The following is an 11,834-nucleotide window of genomic DNA, read 5'->3' as shown; positions in this document are numbered from 1 at the left end:
CTCCACCAGATTTGGCCATGTTGTTACTCAAAGTCTTAAGAAAAGGAGTAAAAGAAAAGAAACCCTTATTGTAAAGTGTTACAAAAACTACAATTAAAAAACAAGCGGCTTGTTTTCCTGTACAAAATATCTAAACATTCTTAAATCAAGATAAATCTGGCATAAAACAAGGAAAAATAACCCCGTTGAATTAAGTTTATTTTATGACCCCATTTGGCAGATATTTTTAATCTTAAACTCACCTAATTTGTTTCTAGAAAAGTAATTTAGTTTCTTCTGTAAATGTACCTTGTTTTAAGAATGTTTAGATATTTACTTAAGACAAAAAATACTAAGAAAAAAAATGTTCTGTGCATTACTTTTGTTGTTAAATATGCATTAAAAAATTGAAATTAACATTAACTAAGATTAATAAATGCTGTTGTTTATTGTTATTTTATGTTAGCTAATTAATTTTAACAAATTAAACCAATTTTAATAATATTTTTAATATATCAAATTATGCACTGTAAAAAACAAATTTGTATGACAATTAGTTATCACAACTTAAAATTTAACATTAGAATAAGTAATGTGTTGTTTCAACTTAAAGAGTTTATGCTTGATTTAAAATGTTACGTTTAGTTAACAAATTTCAAGCTGCAGCAACAAACTTAAGAACTTAAATATACAACTTAACTGAACTAAACTTAAAATGTTATGTTGCAGCAAAATGTCTCGTTAAAAAAATTTTAAGTTGCAGAGAAAACTAAGCTAGTTTTTTAAATCAAAACTTTAAATCAATTTCAAATCAAGCATAAACAATTTAAGTTGAAACAACACCTTATTAAATTAAATTCTGTTTCAACTTAGTGTTTGTGCTTCACTTAACAATTACATTTTATTTAACTTTAGTTTGCTGCTGCAACTTGACATTTATTGAGATAACTTAATTATCCAACTTAACTGAACTAAACTTGGATATTTAAGTTATCTCTTTAAAAAAATGTTGCTGTAACTTAAAATTTTACATTTAATTCAGTTAAGATTAATATTTAAGTCATTTTAAGTTATGTAAGAAATTTGTTAATAACTTAAATATCCAACTAAACTGAAGTTAACTAAACAAAATATTAAGTCAAGCATAACCACTTTAAGTTGAAACAACACATTTTTACTTATTAGGGCCCAAGCCCTGAAAGGGCGCAGAGCCCTATTGTTCTTCTAAGAATTATTTTTTTTTGTTATTATTATTATTTATTATTTTTTTACGCGACTATTTGGGCATTTTTGGGCCCCTTCCCATGCTCGAAAACTCTTGAAACTTTGCACACGCATCAGAATGCGCGGCCATCAGGGCCGGGCTGAGGCTGGGACCCGGGCGTGGCAGGGGGGCTCGACAGCGCCCCCTAAAGTGGGCTCTGAAAACGGGGTCTATAAATCAAACACACTTGCACGTACATATATGAAACTCGGTACACATATAGAGCTCATCGGGCCGAACAACTTTCGTGCTCTAAGTTATGCGTCAGCCCAACAGGAAGTGAGCTATTATGGGTTGTTCGGAAAACGCATGCTGTGGAATTTGCGATACTCCTCCTAGACGATTGACCCGATCAGCACCAAACTCGGTCAGCATGAAGTCAAGACACTGAGGATGCTAAATTGCGAGCAACTTTTTGATATCTCAAACGGTTTGGCCGTGGCGAAGAGACGAATTTATGGCGAGAAAAGGCAAACAGGAAGTATATTATAACTTCTGCATACATTAATTCATTTTGATGAAACTTCAGCTGTGTGTTCGTTGTAAGAGGACGATCACATGGATATGACTTTTGTGAGTCAAAGTTATAGCGCCACCAACTGGCAGCAGGAAGTGTGTCACTTTCAAAAATGCTTTAAATCCCCATCTTATTTTCACCCGATTTACTTCAAACTTCATCAGTATAATGTCAAAACATGGCAGATATAGACATATAAATGGATTCCTGATTCTTGAAATACTGTTGTCATGGCAACGTGTCAAAGTCCAATAATCTTTTTAGGTGTTTTTGAGACACTTAGCATGCTTGAAATTGCATGAAACTCAACACACACATCTGACATGCTGTCCAGAAGATGCAAGCAAAGATTCAGAAACGGGCGTGGTAGAGGGGCTCAGTAGCGCCATCTTTTGTCCAAAGTGGGGGGTTAGTTTTATGTACATTCACCAAACTCGGTATATATATTGTACATTTCGAGCCGGACAACTTTCTAATTTACAGTCATTAGCTCTGACCAACAGGAAGTCAGATAATTTGGTTGGAAGATAACAAGAAGTCGAAAGCGAGCTCTGAGTTTTTACCTTGTCCTCAAAAGCGATTCATTCAATCTCCTCCAAACTCGGACAACATGAAGTAAATATACAGAAGATGCTAAAATGCGAACGGTTATTGGATATCTCAAACGGTGTTCCTGTAGCAAAAGCCTAAAAAATACAAAATATGGACACAAGTACCTGGTTCATAAATAAGGCTATACTCCCACCTGCTGGTTATTCTTTATATCACACAGTTTTTTTTTTTTTTTTTTTCAACACTTATGCTCTCACTTAAATGACCAGTAGAGGGCAATATTGTATAAGTTTTCAAGAAAAAAAACTTGCCTCTGTGTGTGTGTGAATGATTTTCTAGCCTGGTGGGGACTTAAACCTGAATGCACACAGACTCATGGGGACTTCCCAATGGGTACAAAAGCTTATAAATCAGACAGAATGAGTTCTTTTGAAAAGGTGAAAATGCAGAAAGTTTTGTGTGATGGGTAGGTTTAGGGGTAGGAGCAGTGTAGGAGGACAGAATATATGGTTTGTACAGCATAAAAACCATTACGTCTATGAGTCCCCAAAAAGATAGCGAACCAGACATGAGTGTGTGTGTTTGTGTGTGTGTGTGTGTGTGGAGGGGGGATGGGCTGCAGCTTACACACACACACAGTAAGCTGCAGGTGTGTGTGTGTGTGTGTGTGTGTGTGTGTGTGTGTCAGTCACTTTCTCTCGATGGTAATAATTGAACCGTTACATAACATAGGCTAATACAAATGTAAAAAATAAGTTAAAAAAATAAAAAAATACTTTTGAATTAAATACAGGTTTCCTGGACTTACAAAATATTGCCCTTCAAAAGATAACTTTGCACATATTTGAAAATGACCTATTATATCCTATAACATTAGAATTCATCTATAATTAAATTACATCATAGGTGTGGCTTGAAACTTTTCCCCACCGTTTAGACTTTACTATTATTGTTTTGCTGAAAAATATGTTTAATCTAAATCTCACTTTGCCCCCCCCTCTCTCTCTCTCTCTCTCTCTCTCTCTCTCTCTCTCTCTCTCTCTCTCAGTATGTGTGTGTGTGTGTGTGTGTGTGTGTGTGTGTGTGTGTGTTTGGAGGGGGATGGTGCCAGCTTCATTTTGATTGTGAAAAGATTAGCTCATTGCTGTGTGCTTTGGCAAGCATTAAAGGATAAAAAAATATATTATTCTGGGTTACAATAAAATTATAGAACCAGTTAATTTGTAACAATAGAAAAAACACATTTGAGTTTCCTTTTCAAACAAAGAAGTTTGTGTAACCTAAAAATAAGCAGATTAATGCCTTTTATTTGTGGACGAAAATGAGAGCGGTGGGGAGTATAGCCTTAGTTATGAACCAGGTTGGATATGTCCTTGAGAACACCGTTTTGAAGATAAAACTATTGTTATTGCAAAACAGTGTTTCCAGACAGTGAAGAAAAAAAAAACTTTCTCCCACTGTTTAGATTATCTTGTTTCTTTCGGAATTAGACTCTGTCTCTCTGTCTGTCGTTCCCCTCCCCCCTCACTCTCCCTCTCTGAGTTTCACTCTGTTTGGGTTGTTTGTGTGTGTGTGTGTGTGAGTGTGTGTGTGTGGAGGGGTCTCACTCTTTGTGTGTATCACCTTGTCTCTTGATTGTCATAATTTAAACCTTCATATCACAAATAACTATCACTTTAGTGTGAAAAATAAGTTTAAAAAAAACAAAAAATATACTATATCTTTAATTAAATACTGGCCTTCTGAACTTACAACATTTTGAGCTGCAAAATATACATTTGCACATAATTGAAAGTGACCCATTATATCCTAATACATAAAAATAAAAAAAATCTATATTTAAATTTCATAATAGGTGTGGCTTGTGATCATAGGGGTACCAGCTGCTGTGATACATGTGGCATATTAGAGCAATTTTCAAATATTCTCCTGTTTAAATGCATATTGCCTGTCATGCACATTCTCAGCGGTATAAAAACATGCTGCATGTTTTAGAGAGGTCGACTTTGACCAGTAAATATATTCAGATGACTTTGATATCGTTATTTTAAATTTAATTACATTTAAACATTTAAAAGTGGCTGTTTATAACACACTTCCATAAAATGTATGCAGGCATTTTCCTCTTACCTGACACTGATATTAAAATAATTTTTGCGGCTTCTGTGATTTGGCTTTATTTTTTATTATTTTTTATTTAAAAAAAATATTGAATGCCACACATATTGAAATAAAACAAGCATGCTTTTTGCTGCATAAAATTGGTGAACAATCACAAGCTACGGTAGGTCAAAAACACATAAAGAGAAGTGTAAGGATAATACAACTTCAGCATTTGGAAAGTATTCTGCACTCATTTTGAAATTGACATTTGACATCATCTGACATAAAATTAATGAATAAAATGTAATTGATCTCATAGATGTGAGTGTTGTGGTTCCTGGTCATAGCAGCACCAGTTGCTGCAGTTAATGAGGTGAATTCAAATGACTTTGACATAGTCCCATTATTTATTTTTTCCCATATTAAATGCCTATTGGCTTGCTGTGCACAGTTAAACTGATGCCACCGGGGTGGCGGTGCCCCCGGCTTGGGCCCGTCATCGCTGCTCGCAGCTTTAATTCTAATGTTAAATTCTGTTTCAACTTAAATAGTTTGTGCTTGACTTAAAATGATGTATACATTTTGTTAAATATTCAATTTATCTCTGTAAATAATTTTTGATGCAACTTAAAATTTTACGTTTAATTCAGTTAAGCTGGATATTTAAGTTATTTAAAAAAAAATGTTGAGATAACTTAAATATCCAACTTAACGGAATTAAATGTAACATTTTAAGTTGTAGAAACATTTTTTCCAGAGATTGGAATTTAAAACAACCCAATTGCTGGGTTAGTCCATATTTGACCCAACATTGGGTTAAAACAACCCAAAAATGTTAGAGTGTAACAAAACTTAACATTTAAAGTCAAGCATAAACACTAAGTTGAAACAACATATTATTACTTATTCTAATGTTGAATTATAGGTTGTGATTGCAGCCACATTTGGGTATTAAAATATGACACAAACAGTGTCAGAAAAAATTCATCTTGACAATGTCAGATAACTTTGGTTGATTGTAATCCATTAATACCTTTCTATCAATCAGCTGTTTAAGAACAAAATTAGATAATACCAATTTAGCTCAAGCAATGCGTCATTTTGTTCAGTCTGTGGTGTCAAAGGTCGCATTAGAAATTAAAGAAAAAACACTTCAGCAAAACACGATCAGGTCAAAGTGTCTGAATCATTTTAGTCCCGAATGTTTATCAGTTTTACTTGTAGTCACTGGATGAAGAATGTCACGGTTTGCTTTATTTTGCCCTACTCACACAAGTCAAACTTTTTGGTTTGAAAGTGTAAATCTGAGAGTAGAGATGTTTTTTTTCTTACATCTTTGTGCTGTGAAACACGTCTGCACCAGTCCTGGTGTTTTCTCTGCCTCTTTAATTGTTTTCTATTATGTGGTGACGGAAATTAAGCAGGTGGGAATGATATTTAATTTAAAAAGCGTAACAAACAGGCCCTTTAAGGCTCTGAAACTATGCAGAGAGTGGCTCGGGTGAAGGCATGCTCACACTCGCCGGGTAATCTGCAAATTATGCTCGCCCGCAGCGCAGGTAGTGTCTGATAATTAAGAGTTTTGAGGAAATAAAAAAGATTATTAACTTGCTGCTGCTTGCATTTCACATGGGTGAAAAAAACATGCGTCCTCCGTCCACCAGCGGACCTCACGTATGCCAACATGTGACTCTAATAAGAGTCTCTGTCAGCTTTGCATGTTTCACATGTATAATGGGATCAAGCGGACACGTAAAAAGACACGTTGGCCTTAATTCAATGATGTTGTTGAGTGCCGATTGTTCTCCTGTGACATCCGATTCATAATGAACAGCCCTAGAGCCGTGATGAGTAAATCAGACCTCAGCCTTCTGCCAAATGACGGATCGGGTTTCAGCGAACAAACCTCTACGGCATTTATTTCATTTACAATGTGTTTGACACTCTCAATGAGAAAGAAATAAGCAAAGACGTCAAACGTATGAGAACTTTGACAAATTGTGCTGTTCGTGTGGGAGCTGTTTGCTTTTCAGATCAGATGGTCATAATTAAATCAATGCTTGGAGTGACTCATGTAGCTGAAAACACTCGTCCAGCTGATTAAAACACGCTTAAAGAGGCAGATTTGTGTTTGAGTCCATTAGGACTGTTAGTGTGCCATATTTAATGTTGGCTTGTTATACAGTAAATGCCATGCTGCATCAAATTATACTCTATCAAACAACATTTCCACTTAAAGTGGAGAAAAATTAAGACATTTTCAACCACAGTGTAGAATGTCATCAGATTATAGTAAATCTGCCTGAAATCAAAGATTTTACTGACGGAGATGAAAGTCATACTTAATGTTTCTTAACATTGTCAGTTAAACGATGGCTTATTACATTTGGGAAAATGATAAACACATCAGACTCTTTGACAACCTGTTATTTTCACTAAAGACAACTGACCGTATCTTCATTGATGCTTACTAGAAAAAAAAGGGTGACATTGAAAACCGGATGACATTTAAATCTCTCCTTGAGCAAAACCGGACGACATTTAAATCTCTCCTTGAGCAAAACCGGTGACATTTAAATCTCTACTTGACCAAAACCAGACGACATTTAAATCTCTACTTGACCAAAACCGGTGACATTTAAATCTCTACTTGACCAAAACCGGTGACATTTAAATCTCTACTTGACCAAAACCGGCGACATTTAAATCTCTACTTGACCAAAACCGGACGACATTTAAATCTCTACTTGACCAAAACCGGTGACATTTAAATCTCTACTTGACCAAAACCGGCGACATTTAAATCTCTACTTGACCAAAACCAGACGACATTTAAATCTCTACTTGACCAAAACCGGCGACATTTAAATCTCTACTTGACCAAAACCGGCGACATTTAAATCTCTACTTGACCAAAACCGGACGACATTTAAATCTCTCCTTGAGCAAAACCGGACGACATTTAAATCTCTACTTGAGCAAAACCGGTGACATTTAAATCTCTACTTGACCAAAACCAGACGACATTTAAATCTCTACTTGACCAAAACCGGCGACATTTAAATCTCTACTTGACCAAAACCGGACGACATTTAAATCTCTACTTGACCAAAACCGGCGACATTTAAATCTCTACTTGAACAAAACTGGCGACATTTAAATCTCTACTTGAGCAAAACCGGACGACATTTAAATCTCTACTTGAGCAAAACCGGACGACATTTAAATCTCTACTTGACCAAAACCGGATGACATTTAAATCTCTACTTGACCAAAACCGGACGACATTTAAATCTCTACTTGACCAAAACCGGACGACATTTAAATCTCTACTTGACCAAAACCGGACGACATTTAAATCTCTACTTGACCAAAACCGGACGACATTTAAATCTCTACTTGACCAAAACCGGACGACATTTAAATCTCTACTTGACCAAAACCGGACGACATTTAAATCTCTACTTGACCAAAACCGGACGACATTTAAATCTCTACTTGAAGAAAACCAGCGACATTTAAATCTCTACTTGAACAAAACCGGACGACATTTAAATCTCTACTTGACCAAAACCGGACGACATTTAAATCTCTACTTGAAGAAAACCGGACGACATTTAAATCTCTACTTGACCAAAACCGGCGACATTTAAATCTCTACTTGACCAAAACCGGACGACATTTAAATCTCTACTTGACCAAAACCGGCGACATTTAAATCTCTACTTGAGCAAAACCGGACGACATTTAAATCTCTACTTGACCAAAACCGGACGACATTTAAATCTCTACTTGACCAAAACCGGACGACATTTAAATCTCTACTTGACCAAAACCGGACGACATTTAAATCTCTACTTGACCAAAACCGGACGACATTTAAATCTCTACTTGACCAAAACCGGACGACATTTAAATCTCTACTTGACCAAAACCGGACGACATTTAAATCTCTACTTGAAGAAAACCGGACGACATTTAAATCTCTACTTGACCAAAACCGGCGACATTTAAATCTCTACTTGACCAAAACCGGACGACATTTAAATCTCTACTTGAAGAAAACCGGCGACATTTAAATCTCTACTTGACCAAAACCGGCGACATTTAAATCTCTACTTGACCAAAACCGGCGACATTTAAATCTCTACTTGACCAAAACCGGACGACATTTAAATCTCTACTTGACCAAAACCGGACGACATTTAAATCTCTACTTGAGCAAAACCGGACGACATTTAAATCTCTACTTGACCAAAACCGGACGACATTTAAATCTCTACTTGACCAAAACCGGCGACATTTAAATCTCTACTTGACCAAAACCGGACGACATTTAAATCTCTACTTGACCAAAACCGGACGACATTTAAATCTCTACTTGAGCAAAACCGGCGACATTTAAATCTCTACTTGACCAAAACCGGACGACATTTAAATCTCTACTTGACCAAAACCGGACGACATTTAAATCTCTACTTGAGCAAAACCGGACGACATTTAAATCTCTACTTGACCAAAACCGGACGACATTTAAATCTCTACTTGACCAAAACCGGACGACATTTAAATCTCTACTTGACCAAAACCGGACGACATTTAAATCTCTCCTTGACCAAAACCGGACGACATTTAAATCTCTACTTGACCAAAACCAGACAACATTTAAATCTCTACTTGACCAAAACCGGCGACATTTAAATCTCTACTTGAACAAAACCGGACGACATTTAAATCTCTACTTGACCAAAACCGGCGACATTTAAATCTCTACTTGAACAAAACCGGACGACATTTAAATCTCTACTTGAACAAAACCGGACGACATTTAAATCTCTACTTGACCAAAACCGGACAACATTTAAATCTCTACTTGACCAAAACCGGCGACATTTAAATCTCTACTTGACCAAAACCGGCGACATTTAAATCTCTACCTGACCAAAACCGGACGACATTTAAATCTCTCCTTGACCAAAACCGGACGACATTTAAATCTCTACTTGACCAAAACCAGACGACATTTAAATCTCTACTTGACCAAAACCGGCGACATTTAAATCTCTACTTGACCAAAACCGGCGACATTTAAATCTCTACTTGACCAAAACCAGACGACATTTAAATCTCTACTTGACCAAAACCGGGCGACATTTAAATCTCTACTTGACCAAAACCGGACGACATTTAAATCTCTACTTGAACAAAACCGGACGACATTTAAATCTCTACTTGACCAAAACCGGACGACATTTAAATATCTACTTGACCAAAACCGGACGACATTTAAATCTCTACTTGAACAAAACCGGACGACATTAAAATCTCTACTTGACCAAAACCGGACGAAATTTAAATCTCTACTTGACCGGCGACATTTAAATCTCTACTTGACCAAAACCGGACGACATTTAAATCTCTACTTGACCAAAACCGGACGACATTTAAATCTCTACTTGACCAAAACCGGACGAAATTTAAATCTCTCCTTGACCAAAACCGGACGACATTTAAATCTCTCCTTGACCAAAACCGGACGACATTTAAATCTCTACTTGACCAAAACCGGACGAAATTTAAATCTCTACTTGACCGGCGACATTTAAATCTCTACTTGACCAAAACCGGACGACATTTAAATCTCTACTTGACCAAAACCGGACGACATTTAAATCTCTACTTGACCAAAACCGGACGAAATTTAAATCTCTCCTTGACCAAAACCGGACGACATTTAAATCTCTCCTTGACCAAAACCGGACGACATTTAAATCTCTACTTGACCAAAACCGGACGACATTTAAATCTCTACTTGAACAAAACCGGCGACATTTAAATCTCTACTTGACCAAAACCGGCGACATTTAAATCTCTACTTGACCAAAACCGGACGACATTTAAATCTCTACTTGACCAAAACCGGACGACATTTAAATCTCTACTTGACCAAAACCGGCGACATTTAAATCTCTACTTGACCAAAACCGGACGACATTTAAATCTCTACTTGACCAAAACCGGCGACATTTAAATCTCTACTTGACCAAAACCGGCGACATTTAAATCTCTACTTGACCAAAACCGGCGACATTTAAATCTCTACTTGACCAAAACCGGACGACATTTAAATCTCTACTTGACCAAAACCGGCGACATTTAAATCTCTACTTGACCAAAACCGGACGACATTTAAATCTCTACTTGACCAAAACCGGCGACATTTAAATCTCTACTTGACCAAAACCGGACGAAATTTAAATCTCTCCTTGACCAAAACCGGACGACATTTAAATCTCTCCTTGACCAAAACCGGACGACATTTAAATCTCTACTTGACCAAAACCGGACGAAATTTAAATCTCTACTTGACCGGCGACATTTAAATCTCTACTTGACCAAAACCGGACGACATTTAAATCTCTACTTGACCAAAACCGGACGAAATTTAAATCTCTCCTTGACCAAAACCGGACGACATTTAAATCTCTCCTTGACCAAAACCGGACGACATTTAAATCTCTACTTGACCAAAACCGGACGACATTTAAATCTCTACTTGAACAAAACCGGCGACATTTAAATCTCTACTTGACCAAAACCGGCGACATTTAAATCTCTACTTGACCAAAACCGGCGACATTTAAATCTCTACTTGACCAAAACCGGACGACATTTAAATCTCTACTTGACCAAAACCGGCGACATTTAAATCTCTACTTGACCAAAACCGGACGACATTTAAATGTCTACTTGACCAAAACCGGCGACATTTAAATCTCTACTTGACCAAAACCGGACGACATTTAAATCTCTACTTGACCAAAACCGGCGACATTTAAATCTCTACTTGACCAAAACCGGGCGACTTTTAAATCTCTACTTGACCAAAACCGGCGACATTTAAATCTCTACTTGACCAAAACCGGACGACATTTAAATCTCTACTTGACCAAAACCGGCGACATTTAAATCTCTACTTGACCAAAACCGGGCGACTTTTAAATCTCTACTTGACCAAAACCGGCGACATTTAAATCTCTACTTGACCAAAACCGGACGACATTTAAATCTCTACTTGACCAAAACCGGACGACATTTAAATCTCTACTTGACCAAAACCGGACGACATTTAAATCTCTACTTGACCAAAACCGGACGACATTTAAATCTCTACTTGACCAAAACCGGCGACATTTAAATCTCTACTTGACCAAAACCAGACGAAATTTAAATCTCTACTTGACCAAAACCGGACGACATTTAAATCTCTACTTGACCAAAACCGGCGACATTTAAATCTCTACTTGACCAAAACCGGCGACATTTAAATCTCTACTTGACCAAAACCAGACGAAATTTAAATCTCTACTTGACCAAAACCGGACGACATTTAAATCTCTACTTGACCAAAACCAGACG

General features: G+C 36.8%; 1 protein-coding gene across 1 annotated transcript in view; it reads left to right on the top strand.

Moving 5' to 3' along the window:
• edar (ectodysplasin A receptor) overlaps nt 1-11,834 on the top strand; it is a 90,406-nt gene that overhangs the window by 55,419 nt on the left and 23,153 nt on the right. The gene's annotated exons all lie outside the window — the stretch shown is intronic.

Source organism: Pseudorasbora parva, chromosome 5 (assembly GCF_024679245.1).
Source record: "Pseudorasbora parva isolate DD20220531a chromosome 5, ASM2467924v1, whole genome shotgun sequence".
NCBI classification, from domain to species: Eukaryota; Metazoa; Chordata; class Actinopteri; order Cypriniformes; family Gobionidae; genus Pseudorasbora; species Pseudorasbora parva.
Note: the sequence above shows the minus strand (reverse complement) of the source record. Positions and strands in the feature narration are given on the sequence as shown.